General features: G+C 34.6%; 1 pseudogene across 1 annotated transcript; it reads right to left on the bottom strand.

The window, feature by feature from the left end:
- Positions 1-17,774: 17,774 nt before the first annotated feature.
- LOC145620639 (transcription factor TCP3 pseudogene) lies at positions 17,775-19,961 on the bottom strand (annotated as a pseudogene). The gene is made up of 2 exons (XR_014108276.1): positions 18,366-19,961; positions 17,775-18,197 (listed from the first exon to the last, which is right to left on the bottom strand). The product of XR_014108276.1 is annotated as a transcription factor TCP3 pseudogene (transcript).
- Positions 19,962-22,369: the final 2,408 nt, after the last annotated feature.

Below are 22,369 nucleotides of genomic sequence, written 5' to 3' on the forward strand. Positions count from 1 at the left end.
TGATCCATAACAGATTTTAACCTAGTTCTAACAGAATTGGAAAGTAGACATCCAGAGCTTTCCAATGATATCTCACACGCCTAAATCCCACTTCGCAATCAAAAGTTATAGAAGTTTTAAAAACGCGTTTTCGTATAAGACAAACAGCAAACCAGCGCAACTCAATAAGTTGCGGGCGCCTGGCTCGCGCGACTCATTGAGATTCGCGCGGCACCCCAGGGCGACTTTGAGAGTTGCGCGTGTCACCTGTCGCCGCGGCTCTAAAACCCTAAATCTAAATTCCTACGCCTATAAAAAGGGGTCTTCGTTCAGCTCTAAAGGGACAGAAAAATCAGAATTCTAAACCCTAGCGTTCTAAAAACCCTAATCTCTCAAGTTCTCTTACTATCATACTACTTTTCCCTCTTTCTTCCCAACTACTCTTCAACCCTGATCCATCCATTGAAGCTCTTGAAGGTACAAAGAAGAAAGAAAGTCCATAAACGCATTAAAAGGAGATTTAACATAAAAGAAGAACGATTAGTTTCCCGAGCACTTAGATAAATCACTTTTCTTTTATTATTTAAATAACTTTAATTGATTAATTAGTGTTGTTTGATTACTTTAAACAAACTTTTAATTAATTAATTCACATAGTACTCTTTCGTTAATCAAGACTAGAATTTGAATAATTAATTGTTGATTTATCACTTAAGACAAGGCGAATCTTGTTTATTTATTGTTCTTTCACGAATATTGATTAAATAAGAATAACGACTTTCGCAATGTAATTCCTACATGATTAATGCGTGTAAATAAAATCAACTAACTTAGTCTTTAGGTATCACGTTGCATATATTGTTTAGTGATAAAATTGTGAAAAAGGAAGAGCTAGTAGAGGCCGCACTAGGGCTTGAATAGCGATTCCTCTCTAAAAGGAACGTTATTTTAGTACCCTCTCTCCTGAACTCATTTCTGGTTTATGTAGACCAATTTGGAAATGGGTAAACTTACGATCGTGCTAATTATCCAATGAACTCCACATGGGAAAAAAGCATAAATGAGGTTTATGAGTTTTACTAAAACTCATTGGCGACTCCCTACTTGTTTCTTATAAAAAAGCGTGATGACAAGATCAATTCTAATTCAAGGTCCCCCAAATAGTCAGGAATTCAAAACCTAATACATTCTAACAAGTGTAAAGTCCTAGGCTTCTAAAGGGTCATGGGCATCTAAGGAGAAGGATCCCCTACGATGGGAACAACCTCCTTACACATATCTTCAACTGACTTTTTCCTTCCATCATCGAACTTATGAATCAAGGAACTAAACGCCTTCACACCATTCAAGTTTGGTGCCTAGACAACACCAAGATATCTAGACATCAGAAATATCCCAAAACATAACAAACACATGCATCTCAGCATCGCAAGATACTAATTGAAATATATAAAATTATCATCAAATACATAAACCACTACTACAAAAGTGCCGTTTTCCGACAAAAAAATTTCCTCGGAAACACCCTATTTTCCATCGGAAATAGGGTTTCCGACGGAATTCCGTCGGAACATGTCTTCGGAAAACCCTTCGTAGGAAAAATGGCCTATTCCGACGAAATTTCCGTCGGAAACACATTTCCGACGGAAATCATGCATTGGAAGACAAATTATAGATCTACACTTTTCATGGTCGAATTTAACCAAAGAAACCATTAATTACGATTTTTTACCATAAAAACACCAAGAAATAGAAGAAAAATGAGGAAAGTGAAGAAAGAAGAAGAAGAAGATGGAGGAGGAGAGAGAGAAATAGAAAAGCAGAAGACAGAGAAAGAGAAGCTGGAGAGAGAGAGAGAGAGAGGCTGGTGAAATTAATGCGGGAGGAGAAAACCCTAGAGGTTTTTAAAAGGCCGGGTTTTTTTAATTATATGTTCCGACGGAATATTCCGTCGGAATATTAAATTTCCGACGGAATTAAAATCCGTCGGAAAGTTAATTTTCCAACGGGTTTTTTTGTCGGAAATTTCCGACGGATTTTAATTCCGTCGAAAATTTAATATTCCGACGGAATTTTCCGTCGGAAAGTGTATTTACACCGACAGATTTATTTTCCGTCGTAAATTTCCGACGGAATGATAAAATCCTTCGGAAACAAATGACGAAATAAAAATCCGTCGGAAATTCTGAATTTTACGACGGGATTTCGTGTCCGTCGGAACAATTTCGTCGGAAATCAGCCTTTTCTAGTAGTGAACAACAACACTGACAAATATACCTTCTGAGTTGTTCTGGATTGGGTCTTAACAACAACTCCTCTCTCCTTAACCCTATCACCTTGTGTCTTTTTAAACTCAACCTATAGAGTACAAACCATGTTAATCATCTAGTCACAAATTAATACAGTACTTAATCACAACTAAATACCATTCAAAACAATTACCTTAGCCTTTTTAGCTTTGCTTTTCATTATTTTACCTCCCTTCCTCTTTCCAGATTTCATCCGATCCTGCATCAACTTCATTGCTAGTTCTTTCCACCCTTCTTTTTCCTCATCAACATCCTCTACTTCATTAGGATCTGACTCATCCTCTTCATCATTTTCACTTACATCATACTCTGAACAGTCTTCATCAGAAACATTAGTGGTTGGATTACCACTGTCCTCTGTTGAATCCACCAACTCCTCTACCTCAAACACTGAATCAATAGGTTTGTATTTCTTCATCCTTTGCTTTTAACCCCATCATTCACCACATCCCTCTTCACACCACCACTACCAGATTTCTTTTTCTTCATTACTCTGTGCTGCAAATTAAAATAGATGTAAACTAACAATTCACAAACCACCAACTAACAAGTCACATATGAACAACCTATTATTTCACTGCTCAATCCTATTAATCACAAATCAACCACCAAGTAATCAGAGAATAAAAATTAGAAATAACAAACAAATAAATCATTGTACTGCTCTATACTATCTAAGCAATTATTCCATCCAAGTTTTAACAGGGTACTACAATTACTCTTAACTAGCACTGTCAAAACGGTTTGACAGTTCGGTTTCGGTTCGGTTTGAAATCGGTTCGGTAGTTAATCGGGTCGGTTTGGAATCGGTTTAATTGTCTCACGGGTCGGTTTTGGTTCGGTTTAAATAGTTATCGGTTCGATTCGGTTTCGGTTTATTCTTAAGCGGTTTTAATTCGGTTCGGGTTGTAAACAGTTCGGGTAGTAAACGGTTCGGTGCAGGCGGGTTGCGGTTTTTTAACAGTGCGGTGTAAACGGTTTTTATCCCGGTTCAAACAGTTTCGAGTTAGAAACAGTTCGGTTCTTTTTTGGTTCAGTTTATAACGGGTTCGGTTCTTTTTCGGTTCAGTTTATAACTGGTTCGGTTCTTCGATGGTTTAACCACTTTAACGTTATTCATATCGGTTCCATTTCAATTTTACTAAATTACGGTTCGGGTCGGTTTTCGGTTTCAAAAAATAAATTGTTTATCGAGTTGTTTGGATTCGGGCAGTTAAATGGTTTTGGTTTGAAATTTGATAGTACTTGCTAACCTTTTGCGTTCACAAGTTTTATATAAAGTCGGTAAGTCGCGAGCCATTTCTTATTTAGACATCATATTATAAACAAATTCTCATTGATTTTATAAATACATATTATGTTCTGTTTCAAGTTTAGTCATACTGATTTTACTAGTTTATTACGAAGTAGATTATAAGAGTTAGTGTATTAATGTATTATTGTTTTACAATTAGGTTATTATATGCTTCTTATTTAATCATTTATATACTACGCATAGTATCATAATCATGATTTGATAAGTTCTTGACTTCTTGTGAAATGGAAATTTGCAATTTGATAATTCGATACTTGATTAGTCAACAAGACTGATAATTATGACTCGTTTATCATTATATATTTTCATGAAATTATGAAGATATTACAAAGTGTTTTGATTTGTATAATGAAAGAAAACACTAATGACTAATTAACAAGGTAATATTGATTAGTTCAATCGATCATATGTACACATTATTAACACATGGCATCTAACCATCTCATAGTTAAATATTCGTATCATCGTTATTCGTATGTATTAGTACAAAGTTATAGACTCATTGGTGATATTTTTAAATTTATCTATTTATACATTTTATTAATATAACGTTTTTATAATTTTTACGTGTATGAAAATAAAGATATACTAGTAGATGTTTTAATACGTGTCTTGGGCACTGATCCCGATCAAATGGGGCAAAAAAATACTAAATAATTTAGGGAATAATATTTTTGTAGATGAATGTACAACACAAAAACACACACGGATCACCACTCTCAACCATAGATTAAAAAATCAATGGTTAGATTTTTTCTCCCACAACACACATGGATCACCACTCTCAACCCATAGATTAAAAAAATCAATGGTTAGATTCTTTCTCCCTCAACACACACAGATCACCAATCTAAACCATAGATTAAAAAATCAATGGTTAGATTTACATGAAACCCTTTTGAAACCCTTTCTCTTTCATCTTCTTCTTCTTCTCGCCTCTCTCTTCTCTCATCTTCCTTATCTTCTTTCCCCCCCTCTTTTGATTTACCACGACCACCGCCAACACTATCAACCACCAGATGCCACAACACCGTCGTGAACAACACCAACACAGACTCTACATCAACATCAATGGTGCAAAACGACGGTTTTAAGGTCAAATTCGACCATAAAAACTCTAGATCTAGAGTTTTCATGGTCGAATTTGGCCTTGTAAACCCAATTTCGAGGTTTTGAGTGATCAAATTCAAGTATGTATCTATTTTTTTTCTTAATTTTTATTTTAACTGTCCTTTTCGAATTTTTTAGAAATCTATGGTGGTCACTGTTGAAGTTTGGGTTTTGGGATTTTTTTTGATGTTTTGTGTTTTATTTTTTTTTTGGTCGGAATTTTTGTGATATTTTAGTTAGGAATCAATTAGGTTTTGGTTTAGTTGGGTAGATCTGGGTTGGGGTTTGGGTTTGGGTTAGGTGGGTGGGTTACGGTTTGGGTTAGGTGGGTGGGTTACAGTTTGGGTTAGGTTTAGGTTGGTGGATCTGGCTTTGGGTTAGGGTTAGGTAGGTGGATCTGGGTTGGTTATGGGTTGTGGTGGTGGGTCTTTGTAAGTCGGGTTGTGGAGAATTGCGGTGGTGGGTAGGGTGGATTACGGTGGTGGTTTTAGTGGAGGGCAGGGTTTGTAAAAAATTAAAAAAAAAAAAAAACAAAAACAACCCCAGCCCCGTCCCACCTATGGCCTGAACGACCAATTAACCACCCCTTACGCCGCCCCGGAAATGAATTGATCAACTGCAGTTGTTCGGTTCTCATTCTACCGATTTCCGTCAGCAGTTTCGGAAGTGATTATTATTTTGATGCTAGGGTTTTGATCGGAATCCCATTCATTGAGGTTATTTGCTGTAACTACACTTTGTTCTTTGCTTATGATTGATTTCTTTGATTTTTATCATGCTCGATCAATGTATGTTGTGTTTCCAAATTGCCTTTTCAAGTTAGCAATTAGGTTTATGATTATGCGAATTGTTTTGCGGATGATTGTACTGAGTTAAGTCATTTCAATTTCTGTTCAATTTAGTTGTTGCTGCCTCTGTGTTTTCATCCATGTGGTATACAGTATACTAGAATTTGTGTGTTTTTTTTTCTTTAGTATTTTAAGCTGTCTTTTTTGGTGGTGAGTGTTTATTTGTGTGGTTGGGGTGAGTGGTATTTTGTTGAGCTTGAAAATCTATTCCGACGAACCCTTTTCCGTCGGAATAGTGTTTCCGACGGAAATTCCATCGGAAAAGACTGATTTTCCGACAAAGGGTATTGCGACAATCGACTACGACGGAATTCCGTCGGAAATCCGTCGTTATTTTCCTGATTTCTTGTAGTGGTAAACGGTTCGATTTAGAAGCGGTTTGGTTCATAAACGGTTCGGTTTATAATCAGTTCGGTTTACAATCAGTTCGGTTTTTAAATGGTTCAGTGCAAACGGGTAGCAGTTTGCTAACGGTCCGGTGTAAACGGTTTTTTTGCCAGTTTAAACGGTTTCGGGTTGGAATAGGTTTCGGGTTACATACGGTTCGGTTCTTCTTCGGTTCGGTTTTCTTTCAGTTCGGTTTATATTTGGTTCGGTTTGTTAACAGGTTCGGTTCTTATACGGTTTAACATTATTCGGGTCGATTCGGTTTCGGGTTTACTAAAATACGGTTTGGGTCGGTTTTCGATTTCAAAAAAATCAGTTTTTAATCGGTTCGGTTCTCATTTGGGTCGGTCGGTTTCGGGCAGTTAAACGGTTTCGGTTTGAAATTTGACAGCACTACTCTTAACCTAGTCACCAAACATTACACAAAAACTCACCAAATTCAGTTTCATTCCAAAATACACAAGTAACCTGCTTACTCTAGCAAAACCAGCTGTTAGATACAACAACTCAGCAAATTCAGTTCAACCAAAGAACAAAAGTAAGCAGCTTAGCAAAACCAGCAATTTGATACAACAACAAAGAAAAGGACCACATTTCATTGTTTATCACTTCTTTTTTTTGCCATAATTTAACCAAACAACAGTAATACCTAACATCATAATCTTCAAACAACAAAGAACATTTCAAAAAATTCGTAATTCAATTGCGCGCACAAACAAACTCTAATTCACCAATTTTACACAATTCAGCAAAATTTAGCAACAACATAACAAACAACAAATCAAAATCAGAAAACCAACCCATAATTCCATAATTAGAGTACCCTAATTCAATTTCAAGGTTACCTATTCGCGATTTGCCGCAAACAAGTTCCCTAAATTTCTTTGTTAACAAATTTAGCTTAATTAAAGCATACAATTAAACCAACAACACATCAACATCGCAACATCATTTCTTAAAATCGTAGTCCATTTCAGCATAACACACAATAAAATTAAAGAACTAAAACCTCACCTTTAAACTCAGCGAACAACTACTCAACAAAGGCAAATGAACGAAACAAGCAAACCACAACTAGCGTGAGCCAACGAACTAATGAAGCAGCTGGATTTCGGAGAAAATCTTGGAAGAACGAGGAATGAAGACGAAGTGCTTGACTCAAATAGAGGAGAGAGAGAGAGAAGCAGAGAAGGAGTGATAGAAGCAATTAAATTTAGCCTTGAACAAATGAAAAGCCTTTTCATTCACTAATTAAACAAACTACTCCGTTACATTTAAAAATTTAAACGGGGCAATAACATGTCATCAAGTTAAAAAAAACCAAAAGCTATCATCAGCTGACTAAGCCACCGTAATTTACCACCCTGCCCTCTGATATGCAAACTTTGCACATAGGAGCTATGCGCTGAGGATTACTCCTCCCTTCTTAGGAGCTCCTACTCCGGTACCCTTGTTTTGATGGGCAATTTAAGCCTTTAATTTTCTTTTGTTTTCTTAACATTAAATTCTTGATCACTCATTTGTTATCCAAGGGCCATTATTTAAAAGAGAAGCTATTGCATGCGGATGTTCGCAAGAAAATTTCCGATATAATTTTAGTGTTGGTTAATATATTCATTTGGTTGGCTGATACTTACTTTTATTTTAATTTTTGAAAGGTTCTTTTGTTGGCTAATATCAAACATCATTTGGCTTAAATGTTTCTTTAGTTGCCTGATATATTTATTATATTGGCTGATATGTATATTCTAATTGTTGGCTTATATGTTTCATTTTGTTGGTTGATATGGTTTATTTTGTTAGCTTACATGTTGCTTTTGTTTACTGATTTCATCCTATTATTGGTTGAAACGCTTCATTTATTGGCTGATAAGTAGTTTTTATTGGCTGATATACTCCACTTTTTGGCTTATATGTATCTCTTGTTGGATGATAAATACATTTTGTTGGTTGAAATGTTTTTATTAGTATCTGATATGTCCCTAATGTTGACTAATATCATACATCAATTGACTGATATGAGTTATTTGTTAACTAATATGATAATATTAAATTTATTTCTTTCTCTCTCCTCTTTCTCCCTCTCCCTCTTCCTCTCTCATCTTTCTTCCTCTCTCTTTGTTTCTCACGCCACCAGCCTTTGTTTCTCACGCCACCATCCAAGACCTAACAAACCACGAACCTAACCTCACTCACCCTAACCTCACGCCACACCCAACCAGCCACCACCCTAACCTTACACCACCACCCAACCAGCCACCATCCGAACCTGCTTCTGCTCTGCTACGAGCCACCACGACCCTTCCCTTACTGCTGCCTGACCCGTAGATCACCACCTTTCCCCTGCTACTTCCCTGCTACGAGCCACCACCCCTCCTCTGCTACGAGCACCCTGCATAGCCACACTGCAGCTCATGCCGGAGCCCAAGCGCATCCACGTCCAGAAGCGTAGCCAGGCAGAGTGCCCATAATGCAAACCAACAGGGGACTCCATCGACCAGCTGCTGCTTCAAACTTAGGGTTTCAATCGCCGATTGTCATCGCCATTCACAATTGCCGTCACTGTCATCGTTGTCTTTTATCGTCATCGTCATCTACAGACGCACGAACTGTTGTATTTTTATAACTTTAGGTTTATGTCAGCTCATTTATATATAGCTAGCGTAATGTGGATGTAACATCAATCATTTGCATAATTATTATTAAACTTGATTGATATTTTCTCTCTCTATAATCTTAAAATCTTGGCGGTTATTGTTAATATTTGAGATTACTCTCTTAATCTTTGCTCAACTTTGTGTATTGTTTAGTCTAGATTAAACCCTTGTTACATTAAACTTTGTGGTAAATGTGATTAAATATTATCTATATTGCCTTTTTATTGCTCATTTTTTATTGAATGCATAACTGCATAAGTATCCCTAGAGATTTAGTTTTAGGGAGGGAATGTCATTGAAAAATCATCAAGCTCTTGATTTTTTCATATCACGTAACTTATTGTGTGACCTTACAAGATCTATTAGTTGGTATTAGTCCACACATCATAATTGGTCTCTAGCAGAACATTATGACAATCCTAAAAAACTAAACTAATTTTCTCTAGGATAACCTTCTTATATTTAGTAATTGCACTAACATAATCAATGACACGTTTCTTCAGAAACATATAAAGTAGAAAGGATTATGTGCCCTATAGATATTATATATCGAGAATGTGTCTTATAGAATATTACTTCCTCTATTCCCCTAATATTATATTACTATTGCAACAATTAAAATTTCAGGTATTATTACAAATATTGCAACATTTTCCTATTTGTACATTCTCTCTTCTTATCATATGGGTCCACGTCCCTAACTTTATTTCTTTATAGAGAAAATTGTGAAAAAGGTTCTTCTAAGTGGTCAATTTTTTAAAAAGGACCTTTAAAGTGAAAACTTGTGAAACGGGATATTTTAAGTTGTACTCCCTCTGTTTTTTTTATATGCATCAGCTTAACCGGCACATTTGCCAAGACGCAACTTTGACCATTAATATCTTTAATTGTAACAAAATTATATTATGAAACTAGACATAATGACAAATCTAATGATATACTTCCTCCGTTTCTTTTTAGTTAACACGTTTCTTTGGTGACGTTTGTCAATGCACTTATTCAATCATTAAAATCTAAAATTATCGATAAGCAAAAAATTATGAAAAGTTGATACTTTGAAAGTATATAATGTGACGAACCTAATAAGATCTCACATGACTATATTTTTCATTACGTATAGAGCACAAAATACGGTCAAAGGGAGGTGGATGAATAGTGCTAAAGTCAAAACGTGTCAACTAAAAAGAAATAGAGGTAGCATTATATAATAACATTTATTTATTCCTTATAAGTGAAAAAATTAAGTCAACCATGGCATGTGAATAATGCAATTGTCAAAGTGATGCATATAAAAAAAAAAGCGGAGGGAGTATTTTGTTTGTATGGGGTATTTGGGTGAGCTTGCATGGTGGTCAACGCCGGAGCTTCGGGATTGACTATCACGTATAAGTGACGTGTCTTTTTTACAAAACAAAAAAAAAAAAAAAAAAAAAAAAAAAAAAAAAAAAACTTCCCCAATTTTTCCTCATTTCTCGACCTAACCCTTTCATATAGTATTCTTACGGAGGTCGGGAAAGGAGGTAAATTTGGGGATATTTTTATTTTTTTTTTTAAATAAGTAACGTGACTAACATGTGATAGTCAACGCCAGAGCTTTGGCGTTGACCACCTCGCAAGCTCACCCAAGTACCCCATGCAAAAAAAATACAACTTAAAAGGTCCTTTTTCTCAAGTTTTCACTTAAAAGGTCATTTTTCAAAAAGTTCCATTTAAAAGGTCATTTTTCACAATTTTCTCTTCTTTATATTCACTAGTAGAAAAATAGAAAAAGGCACCGCTCTATGGCCACCGATTTTTGAAAACCGGTGGCTTAAAAAATGGGCGGGATAGGCTAATTCACATTGCCACCAGTTCAAACCGAACCGATGGCATAAATGGTAAAGGCCACCGGTTTGAACCCGTGGCAATAATCAATTAAAAAAAAAAAGACGCCCCCTTATAAACTCCAAACCCTACTCTCCCCCTCACAGCAGCCGTTTCTCTCTCCCCTCTCCTCCTCTTTCTCTCTCCTCTCTTTCTCATCTCCTTCAATCGGTCTTCTCCTTCGATCTGCACCACCACCACACCTCTTCTCCGTCGATCTCCACCATCATCTCTTCTCCGTCGATCTCCACCACCACCACTTCTCCTTCAATCTCCACCACCACCTCTTCTCCTTCGATCTCCACCACCACCACCAATTTTTCCACCACCCCCGCAACAATAACACCACCGCCGCTACAATAACACCACGAACACATGCATGAGCAACACCGACTTTAATCGAGGTTAGGGTTTGATTTTAATCGATTTTTTAAAAAAATTTAATTCGATTTTAATTCGGTTGTGGTGGTGGAATTCGTGGGTTTTGGTGGTGGTTGTGGTTATGGTGGTGGGTGGGTTTAATTATTCGAGGTTAGGGTTTAATTTGATTTAAATCGATTTTGGAATTTTCTGAGTTTTTTATTCGATTTTAATTCGATCTCTTTGGTTTAATTCGATTTTAATTCTGGGGTGTTTTTTTTTTTCTGAGTTCATGAAAATCAATTTCGGGGTTTTTGTTTTTATTTTTGTGGGTTTTTTCTTGGTTTTTTAAAACTAATTATAGTTGATTTATTTTGGGGTTTTCATCCTTTTCATATTAATTTTTTCGGATCTGGAGTTCTTGTTTTTTTCGGATCTACATACAATTTTTTTTTTATTGGGTTTTCATCCTTTTCGTATTAATTTGTTATGCGATTTTTATTAGGCGAATTTACTAGGTTTTATTTTGTTAACCGATATTCTAGGTTTTATTAGGCGAATTTTCTGGGTTTTATTAGGCATTTTTTTGTGAGTTTATTAATTTTTGGGTTTTAATTGATGCAGGTGGTAATTGATGCAACAAGATTCAAGACTTTGATTTTGGAATGATGTTTTTGATGTTGTAATTGTTATTATTTTTTATTTGTTTTTGTATTGTACAATAATAATTTGAAGTTGAATTTCATTGTTATTGTAATTCATTTGTAATTTTTTTTAAAATTTTTTTTTGTATTGTACAATAACTATTATAGTTGAATATAATGAATGAAATTATATTTTATTGCTCTCCTATTTTATTTGCCTAATACTTTACACGGTTTTTTTTTTTATATTATTATTATCATTATAATTGTAGCAAAAAAAAAAAAAAAAATTCAATCATGTATGTTATTGCCACCGGTTAACCGGTGGCATTTATATGTAATATCAAAAAAAACAAAAGCAGGAAGCATACTTGTTTTTGCCACCGGTTTTGAACCGGTGGCTTTCTAGAAGATTATTGCCACCCCCCAAATGACCACCGGTTCAAAACCGGTGGCATTGGCGGGTTTTGAACCGGTGGCCAATTCATATTTTCGCCTAGTGATTGTACATCTCTCCTCTTCTTTAAATCCATGCCCCCCATCTCCCCCCAAGTTGTAATATTATAAGTATAGAGTACGTATTTATCAAAAAGGAAAAATTGAATCTAATAATCCTACCTTTATCCGATTTGCTACTAATAATCCCACCTTTTGATTATTATCTAATAATCCTACCTTTGGGGTGCATTCTCTTCTAATGGTCTCTGACCTGTTGGTAATCGGTAGAATGGGTTAATATGTCATGTGGCACATTGTAATTCGCTGATTTTTTTTTTTTTTTTTTTTGGAAAATTTGTTCAAAAGGACTACTGAAGTGGCCTCTTTTGTTCAAAAGGACTTATTAAGGAAAAAGTTGTTTAATAGGACCACAAAAGACAGTTTTGGTTGTTGAGGAGGACCAAAGCCGATTTTCAGAGAAGTCAACGCCGGAGTCCGGCGTTGACCATCACGTGCCAAGCACGTGACTCATTAATTTCACCAAAAAAAATTTCCTTTTTCCATAATTTCCCTCTAATTTTCCAATTAACCCCAATTATTTAACCCTTTTTAATTTCATTCTCTCTCCTTTCTTTCTCTATACTCATCCTGTTTGCCATTGTTAGTGAGCTCAAAGCATCAAGTTAAATGGTTAATGAAACTAACTTTACCGCAACAAATAAGCACAACATCAGCCCACAATACGCTAACCCTCCTCTCACTTCACCACCGGCAACAATCAGGCCACCACTCCAACACACCTCCGCACCTCCACCAAACAGCCCAAACAAACACCTAACGAACCCATGACCACCTAAACCAACAATGGTTACCTTGTGCGAATTATCCTCAATTGTAGTGTGGATGAATTCGTTTGGAAATAAATGTGAATTACTGGTTTAATATAATCAAAGCAACGTTACATAAATGGGGAGAGAGAATGAGGGGGAAAAGGGATAATTGGGGTTAAAGGGAAAAGTGGGGGGAAATTGTGGAAAAGGGAAAAAACAAATTTGGTTCATGGTTTAGATTCATGGTTTATGCTTTGAGGAGTGAGAAAGAAGAAAGGGAAAAATTGGGGGGAAAGGGGAAATTTGGGGGGGATTGGTGGAAAGAGGGGAAAAAAAGGGAAAATAAAAATTTGGCCTCAAAATAATGAAGCACGTGCTTGGCACGTGTGGGAAAAAGTGGCGTTGACTTGCCTGAAAATCGGCTTTGGTCCACATCAACAACTCAAACTGTCTTTTGTGGTCCTTTTAAACAACTTTTTCCTTATAATAGGTCCTTTTGAACAAAAGAGGTCATTTCAGTGGTTCTTTCGAACAAATTTTCCTTTTTTTTTTCATTTTTTTCCTTTCCTTCTTCCTTGTCCTCTTAACCTCCATCCTCCATACTTCCCGGCTAGACAAAACATTCCTCACCCTTGCAATCAGCCACCCATACCGGTACCCACGACCCCAAACACCAGATGCCAGCCATGCCCACCCTTGAAACAGCCCATCACAACCACTCTCACCCCCGAAACACCCTAACACAACCTATCCCCATACTGAAACACTTTATTTCAGCCCTCCCACGCACCAAAACACCCTACCCCAACCTTCCTTAACCCCTGAAAAACACTGCCACAACAAAGGCGCATCTTTGGTGTTCAAATTGGAGCATTAATTGAAATTGTTGGTGTCAAATTGCTTGATTAGAGGTTGGAAGTATGATTGTGGGTGGTGACTGGTGAGGTAGATCGAATTGTTGTCGCTTGGTGGCAGAAACGAAAATAATTAATTTTATAAATAACTAATTAAATTAAATTAAAAGGTGATTAAATATAGAGGTGAAAACTGCAAAGCACCCCAAAAGAGGTGGTTTTACGTTTCTTTTTCTTCCTAAATTGCAACTTGAAACAAAACTTGGTGTAACCCCAAGTACTTTAACAAGATATAGCATAAAACAATTACATTGGTTAGTAACTCGATATGTACTTTGTATTGCTAATGGCGGCTTCAAATTGTTTTATAATATACTCCATACAACTCTCCAACTTGTATATTCACTATATCTGTGAGGTGGTTGACTGGTTGTTGCCGTGTTCTGGTGATTGTTGGTTGCTGCTGCATTGTTGAGTGACAGTGGCTGGAAAAGATGGTGTCGGGACTGCTGATGATTGAACAACTCAGGGCAAAGGGATTGCATCTTTGCGTGGTGTATGGAGGCTGAATGTATTTTATTGTTGTTGTTGTTGGTGCCTGGTGGTCGGAAATGTAGGGGGACTGCCAGACTGGTGATTAGGGAAAGGAGGCTGGAGTGTAGCCAAGGAATTAAAAAAAAAAAAAAAAAAAAAATTACCCGAAGAATATGTCACCAGTCATGAAGGTCCATTAGAAGAGAATGTGCCTCAAAGGTGGGATTGTTAGATAATAATCAAAAGGTGGGATTGTTAGATAATAATCAAAAGGTGGGATTATTAGTAGCGAACCGGTCAAAGGTGGGATTATTAAAATCAATTTTTCCTATCAAAAATGTGTTTCATTTGTTCTTTACTTATTTTTCAATCTTGTGAATAGTGGTAGAGATATGAGATATTGGAAAATATATAACAAATAGTCAACAAATACATCTAGCACATTTAGATGTGGCTGCTGCTTGTACCTCTTTATATAATATTTTAAAATGAAGTTATTAGGGATTTAGGGACGGAGGAGGTACTTGTTTGTCACCTAAAAAAAAAAAAAAAAATCAAGCTAACAACTTTGAAGATGCATGTTAGCTTCACTGTTGGTTTACGAGCGCTGCCTTATGTAAATTCAATATATGATCATGATTTGCTGAAGTTGGATATGCACACAAAACCATTAAATGCGAATTCGGACAACGAATGATTCAGTACCTAATTGGTTGGATTCATGCATTTTACGACTTGAAATTGAATTGAAATTAAAAAATGTGTTCATTCGTATCATACGAACGAGGTGAATGCCTTGAACAGTACCATGCAGACACCGAAACTACATGTACTCGTGCATTTGTGTGGCTTACATTCTCGTATTAAAATTTCTATGCTTGTAGTTTTTTGGATTTTAATGAGATGTAATTAAAGACCAAGTAGTTGAATTCATGAAATTTGACTCATTATATTAATGTAATATCCTTACTGTTCACTTTTATAAATTAGGAAGTTGACATTTATGTGTAATATAATTTTAATTAGACATCGTACTATTAATATTTAATCATGTCCACTGTATATATACCTATAATACTAGTTAATAATGTATTAGGTGTTTTAATAATGTTGTTAATCATCGTGATAAAATCATAGAATTTTTCATTAATACCAACAAACTTTAAGGCGTTGATAGACCAATATTATGTTTTACTTTTTTGTAGCAACTTAAAAATAACTATGTTATTTCTAACATCTATCTAGATAATGGTAGTTGATGCTTTAATTATTTTAAGTACAAGATTATAAATATATTGTACTGTACTTTGTTTGATTGATCATGCCTACCTACATTGATCAACAAGAATATTTAATGTTAAAAGGTCACATAATTCTGCCCAAATAAAAAGGTAATCTATCTTGATCTTAGGGACTAGTTGATATGCAACTGAAAATTTTTTCATGAACTCTTTATACATAACTTGATTATTGATGTCTCAAATAACCTAAACCTTATACTCACCATTAAAATCAAATTGTATTTAAATGATAGCATGATTTTTTTTTTTAAAGAACCACAAGGACAATGAGAGAATCGATTATAGGATAAACTGAAATCGGGAAGAAAATTCTACTCACTTAAGCTATCTCTCACTGTCATTTAAACGATAATATGTTGATAGCAATAAAGAATTTCACCGATACAACGTTAACTTATATTTTAATATAGTGTTTGTTGGTACCAACGAAAAAAGTATTTTGATACTTACTTTGAAATCGAGGTAGGTGAGAAAATATGTTGGTTACCTTCTCAAGTACTGGTCCATCCACGTCCAATTTGTGTAAATGGACAGAAAGCTAAACCACCTACGTTACATTATATTCGACCGCATGCATACAAATTAAAATTAAAGTTACAAATTCTTACCAGTCAATTTCATGCACTGACTCACTGAGTTATCAGAAACCAAATTAAAGATGAATGCTGCTTTTGCATTTCATTTCTAATTACTAGTACCTTTAATTTGTATATGAAAGTAAATTTGAAGTTACAAATATATGGAGCAATTTTAATTGTTTCGAATTGGGATACTACACAGTACACTTTGAAATTTAAATAAACCATTCTAAAGTAGCTAGAGAATTTATGTACTCCTTCGTATAAAAGGATGATCGTTCGTTCTTTTTATGATTTTTAGGGGGAAAAAAAGGGGGAAAGAAAAAGAAAGGGTAGGAGGGGACCTTAAGAAAGAGAGTGATTGATCTAGTAAAACATTTCAACCATTAACTACCCCTTTTCAATTTACATTTTGTTCGTTCACTAATTTTTATGTGCAATGTAATTAAAGAATATTGAATTAATGAGATTATGAATTTGAATACATGTAATATAACTCATATGCATGAGAACTTCTATCTTAGATATAAACGACTAAATAGTAAAATTTTTCTAAGTTTGACAAAACAATTGAAGTTTTTACTCTTTAAACTATTACAGTTATTGAGTTTCAAATTCTCTTTCACAAGAGTCTAGTCTTATCCTAAGGGTGAACCAAACATTATTTTCCAGTTATATATGCAGTTCTCAAAGATTAAAAACTATACTTCCTCCGTTTCTTTTTAGTTGACACGTTTCTTTAGTCACGTTTGCCAATGCACTTATTCAATCATTAATATCTTTAATTGCCGATGAGCAAAAATTTTTGAAAAGTTGATATTTTAAAAGCATATAACGTTACAAATCTAACAAGATCCCACATGACTATATTTTTCATTACGTATAAAGCACAAAATACGGTCAAAGGGAGGTGGATGAATAGTGCTAAAGTCAAAACGTGTCAAATAAAAAGAAACGGAGGTAGTATGTAACAACTGGTGTATATACACAACCTTATTATACATCGTTAGAGAAAATAGTAACCCTGTCAATATTAAATCCATTAAACAACAAAGTTAGGAGTATATACTTGTTGACTATTTAGGAATTAGGTATTTCCAAGCTCCAAGAAGGGAAACCTTGATAATCAAAAACTAACCATATCCTAAACTTAAACAATTATGAATCCTTCACATACTAATTAATGCAAAACTTACCGCCCACAGAATTTAGACATAATTTTTTGATATTATGTCGGCAGAAAATATCATTTAAACTTATATATTCTTTCATTAATCAAATAATCAATTACTCCATGCTAAAGCCTACAAGAAACAACCATCAACAACATATTACCTTATTGTTACATAAATATTTGCTTTATTTGTATACCAATTTGCAGGAAAATTGCGGCTGCGGTAGATTTTTAAATATATATATGTTGCTAAAAATAAAATAAATTATAGAAAATAAGTATTAAAAATGGAGTAATTAATGACACAAAAGAAAGCCACCAATAGCTTTAGGTTATGGTATCTTGAGACACGCCCAGTATAATGGAGACAACAGATTAGCAAATAAAATACATTATCCAACTGAATTAATTATGATTAACAAAAGAAGATGCTTTTAGTTATAAATTAAACCAACCAAAACCCTTCTGTTAATTACCTTTTTTAGCACATGATCGCAGTTCATAGCACACTGTGCTAATAGCACATGAACTTATCAAATTGTTTCTGAATCAAAGGCTTGCAACAAAATTATAGAATAATAAAGTAGTAATTATCACACTAAGTGTTGAAATGCGGATGTTAATCATGATTAAGGTTATACTAATAATAATCAGAATTACAGCAAAGGTACCTAGTTAATATATTTTGAACTAGCAAAAGTTTTCGATTTGTAAATGTAATCCCAAAAATTACTCCTAAAACCCATCAATGTAACAGTTAAAATTTGCTACTAATACATGAAATTGCGAAACATTGAAAAGAAAGTTTGAGGTAGAAGATATACCCAATACCCAAGCACTAATGATGAAAGAGCACAAAATTGAACAATGTATTAGGAGATCGAATCGAATTTGATTAAAAGTAGCCGATTTTTTGCATGATTGTTGCATCAGAAATGGATATTCTCTTCCTATGCCACGGCACTTGAGCTGTATTAAGGAATGTCTCTAGCTCCTTTGGCATTCGATGTCGTCATCTATCAAACCAAATCATATTTATTAGAGGATTTTGTTAAACAAAAGTTATAATTAAGAAAAACCTATAACCAAAAAAAAAAAAAATAAATAAATAAATAAAAAAATAAATAAATAAATAAATAAAAAATAAAAAAATAAAAAAAAAAAAGTGAAATTTTTAGTGTTACCTAATTAATGTTGGCTTGAATCAGGGGACAAGGATGACGAGGAAGCCCTATTATTAGACATAGAATTAGTACCACCATGTAATTCACCATGAAGTTGTGATGGGATGTAAAAACCCATGAATCCATCGGATCCATGTCCGATGCTCGACAAATCTTGAGGGTGGTGGTGGTGGTGGTGGTTATTGTTATCCTCGAAAACTCGTACTAGTGGAGAGAAACTGGACTGAAGGGGACCCCGCTGAGAGTAGGTTGAAGTAGTCATTGGGCCTTGTTGGCCCAAAAGCAACCCTTGCTGCAATGGTGATGGGTTGAATAACATTCCTCCCCTCCCCTCACCACCACCACTAGGCCAACCGAACATCCTTGCGAACCGGCCTAAGTCCTGCTGCTGCTGTTGTGATTCTGGCCATCCACCTGTCCCGACATCGAACCCCATAGACGAACCTGACCCTTGGAAAAGACCCGAGTTGTGACTGGAATGTGTTTGTTGGTGTTGGCCATTACGAACACCCTCCGGATCCTGAAGTGTGTGGAGAGACAAACAAAGATCTTCGTTGTTTTGGGTTCCACCTCTTGCGATAAAGTCATGTTGATAATTCTGAAAACTAATGGAATTCTCACCAGAAGTGTTGTTAGTAGGAAAAAAGGACTTCATACTATCTCCTAAAGACTGTGTATCAACACATTGTGGAGCATAAAATGATGATGATCCAGGGTTATCACCCACAGTAAAATTCGTACTCCCTACATTCACATCAACATTGTTGGAACCACCAGCTGTTGGATCCCAAGGTGGTAACTCGTCAAGTTTATCAATGGATGCCTTTGCCTTCTTGATGAGCCAGTCGACCGCCTTGCTAGGTCTGTCATAGCCAAGCCTATCTTGCACATCATAGAATTGGATGGCGGTGTGGGCGGAGAGGCGAACTCTACGGTCTCTAGGACCCTTGGCAGTGAACACCTTGCTGTGTCGGTCCTTGCGACCGGTAGCCCGGATGATATGACCGCCTTGCACTTGAACAATCTCACCTCCTGTTGTACTCTTTAGCCCCATTTTGCCCCTTTGCTTTGTAGTAGTGTAGGGTGTGTTTTGCAAATTGTTTTGTTGTTGAATTACATGACTAATTTCTTCTTGCTTTTGTTGGTTATCAGATATTTGGTCTCTAAATCCCTGAAAATCCAGATTAAAGGATTTTGGGTACTTTTAATTTTTTCTTTTTTTCACCTTTTTGAAAATCAGGTTTTGTTGAAGTAGGAAAAATTAATAATTTAGAAAAAAAAAAAAAAAAAAAAAGAGGAAAATTGGTGTGTAAAAAAGCCAAAACTGTAAAACCTGGTTTCTGCTACTGTTGGTGATGCTGATCCCAATGGAAAAAAAGGCATTAAACTCTTATCAGTTTTGCACTTCCCAAATCAAGAAAATAAAATAAAAAGGGAAAGAAAAAAAGAACAAAACAAAATAAAAAGAGGCAGCAGGTTTTATGTCAAAATTTGGAAATATGAGTTGTTAAGACAGAAGGGTGATTTTGGGTATTTGAGATGGGAGTTTCAGAGATTGAGAATAGGTTGTAGGGAAGATAATAGGGGAGGGGCGGAAGAAAGAATGAAGGGTTTTGAGGAAATATTATTGTTGAAGAGGGTTATAAAGGGAGAGGGTGGTGGATGTGCTAAGGATGATTAGGAACAAGATTAGTGTGCACTAAATTGTGATTAGTTGGTAATGTAATAAATTAATGAGAAATTTTGAGTGCTACTTCTTTAGTTTAGATATTTTAATCTATGATTGCTATAACACTTTTGAGATTTATGTATAAATTTCATTATAACTGGGGTAAGTTTTAAATTATCGGGAGAAAATCATCTGTCCCATATTTTGTGTCCCACTGGTGTTCCACTAAATATGATTGGTTCTTACAATATTTATTTGTCTTTTAAAATTTGAGAAATGGGACCTTGTAATTATTACAACCAGTAATATTAAGTGGAACACAAATAGAACATGAAAAATGGGACCTAGTTTACATAGTTCAGTTGTTTTTATTTCCTTAGTTTTGTATGGTTGAGTTCGGTTTAGTTTGTCTCAAGTAGTGTCAAGGTAGATGTGTAAAAATATGAGTTTCAAAGGGTAAGAATTATTTTTTAATCCAGTTATTCTAAGCAAAAGTCATAAGAATTAGAGTTACCAAGTTGGTCATTTAAATCATTTTCAAGTTTATAAATGATCGACTAGTTTCATTATTATCAATTCAAGGATGTCAATATCCAATATTAGCTACCTTAATATTTAATATTTGGATCGATTTGATTCAATTTAATTTTGATTTATCTTGTTAATGTGCAATTATATTTTAGATTGGATTATTAAGTTTGAGATAAGAGATGGCTATTATACGTTCATATCAAATAAATTGGGAAAAAATTTCAGTAAGATAGATTAATGGCTTACATAGTTACATAAAGTCAAAACAAAAAAAAAAAATGTTTTATATGTACATCATCTTATTTAAGAATATTTCTGCTAAGGTGTAAAAAAAAAAGAATATTTCTGCTAAATCATGCATATAGATAAGAACGAAATCTTTGTAGAGCCTACAAAGGAAAATTAAAATACAAAGGAAAATTAAAAGACTTGTTGTCAACTTTCATCTAAGTTGTCTAGCAATGAAAACTAGAAGTACCTTGTGCAATAATATACTAACACTATAATTAGCGACTAAGATACCTATGCTACATAGTTCTAGAAAAATAACGTTGTTCCATGGGGTGTATTACGCATTAAATAAGGGGGTGTTTGGTTCACATACTTAAGATATAAGGTATGGATTTAGATACTTTAGAATGTTTAAAACTCATACCTTATGTTTGTTTTATGGTTTTAAGAGTTGCAAAATCATATCTCAAACCCTCAAAATATAGGGTTTAGAAACCTAGGGAGAATTTGAATTTGCCTCATTCCCATACTTTTAGGTATCAAATAAACAAAAAAAAAACTGCATTCCGTAATCATAACAAACATATGCTATTAAGAATCAAGTTCCAATCTCATACCACTATAGTTTCATTCCTGACTCCAACCCCATATTAGTTTGCGAACCAAATGCTCCCTAAATCTTTTGTTACATGTAGGTTATATTCAATATTTCTGATCTGATAAAATATACTCATATTATTAAATATATATCATTAAAATTTTATCAATGTATACTTTTCAATTGTGAAAATTTAAAAATTAAATAGGTTCTTTAAAAAAATGCAAATTAAAAGGTTTGATAAGATCTAATCATTTCTACATAATAAGCAAATCTACTTGTTTAAATCAATTGTGCTGAATTAAACACATTCATTATAATTTTCATAACCTTTGCTAACCATTCTTTATAGTTTATACATTCGTTTTAACTTTTGACATGAAGTAACAAATAATAGATAATGATCTAATTTCTTTCTTCTTTCTCACAAGAATTGGCATTGCAAATATCAAAATATGTACGATCATGCAAATATCCTCAAATACATTATGTTTAATTAATTAATTAAGCAGTACAAGTAAGTAATTAATGTGATAACGAAATGTGCCGAAGTGTTGGGTGATAATTAAAATTAAATGATTAGAGAAGCATGATCGATGAACAGTGTAGAAAAGGAGAATATATATGTGATGTATATATAAGATGGATCTTTTCCTTTCAACCAACTCAGACCCACACTCCAATAGGCTTTGATAATGATCTCTAACAGCCTTTCTGAGCCTTCTTTCTTATTTGTACTGTTGTATATATCCTTTGAAAGCTAAAGTTTATTTAATGAATACCCAATTTTTATTATTTTGGGGGGCGGAGCTTCACACATGGATGGAAACGACAAATATCTTTTTAATGACACACTTGCTTTTTAAGGTCCTTTGTTCTCTAATATGCAGCTCTTACCTACTTGTGACTTGTGGGCGTTGTTTGTGGCTCCATATACATAATTACTAGAATTACAATTAATCCTACTGAGATCTT

Source organism: Chenopodium album, chromosome 27 (genome assembly GCF_948465745.1).
Source record: "Chenopodium album chromosome 27, dcCheAlbu1.1, whole genome shotgun sequence".
NCBI classification, from domain to species: Eukaryota; Viridiplantae; Streptophyta; class Magnoliopsida; order Caryophyllales; family Amaranthaceae; genus Chenopodium; species Chenopodium album.